A 1,020-nucleotide genomic window follows, 5' to 3' on the forward strand; every position below is an offset into this window, starting at 1 on the left:
AAGTCCCACCAAGACCAGCATCATCACACCAACGCCCACTGCCACCCTTCCTCTTCTGTTGACTACACTTCTCGCCATCTACCGCACTCATTTGTCACTCTCATCATTATCGACTCCCTTTTTCCTCCAGCTTCCACCACTCACTGTGATCTCATCTCACACCTCTGAGGCTCTGACCTCATAGTTCTTACCATCGCCTCACCTTTACCATTCATTAAGGACATCATCAACTGTAGGCATAAGAACAAGGGCAACTCTGTGGTGGCAATGTATTAGGTAACCAAGAGTGACCAAGAATGAGTTTTGGTTGACCTTCCAATAACCTTGAGACACGTGGTTTATTGGAATGAGTTGCTGAATGGGTTGTGAAAGCAAGTTTAAAGTTGAGCACGGTTATTATTTTGGGTTTACCGCTAGGGCATTTAAGTAATTTCAAGATAAAAAAGAATGGGTTGAGATGGACCGCAGAGAAACAATCAGCCAAAACCCAAAAAGGATGGGCCGTTGGAATGTTCACCGTTAAATAAAAAACAAAGCTAAATTTGCTCTAGATTCAGTTGGAAGAAGCCCCAAAAAAATAAACTCAAATTGTTATTATTATTATTATTATTATTATTATAATTTTAAAATTTATATTCTATTTTATTATTATTGTTATAACTTAAGAATTAAAATGTAAAACATAATTTTTTCTCTCGTTACAATTTAGATGGCATATTGTTTTCAACTTAATAAACTCCAGATGGCATATTGTTTTCAACTTAATAAACTCCTTTGATCCGTTATCTCGTTTACTTTACGATTTACTATAGATTTATTTATTTAAAATAACTCTATTGTGTTAGAAAAAAATTATTTACCTATTATTTTTATCAGATGACATAAAGGTATTTTAAGTAACTTATATTAATCGTGTATCCTTTTGATGATTTAGAGAAAAAAAAAGCATTCACATTGTAGATAATTAAAGTGAAGACTAATTTTTTTAATGCAAGAATTAAAATTATAAAATATAATTAT

Source organism: Arachis duranensis, chromosome 9, assembly GCF_000817695.3.
Source record: "Arachis duranensis cultivar V14167 chromosome 9, aradu.V14167.gnm2.J7QH, whole genome shotgun sequence".
NCBI lineage: Eukaryota > Viridiplantae > Streptophyta > Magnoliopsida > Fabales > Fabaceae > Arachis > Arachis duranensis.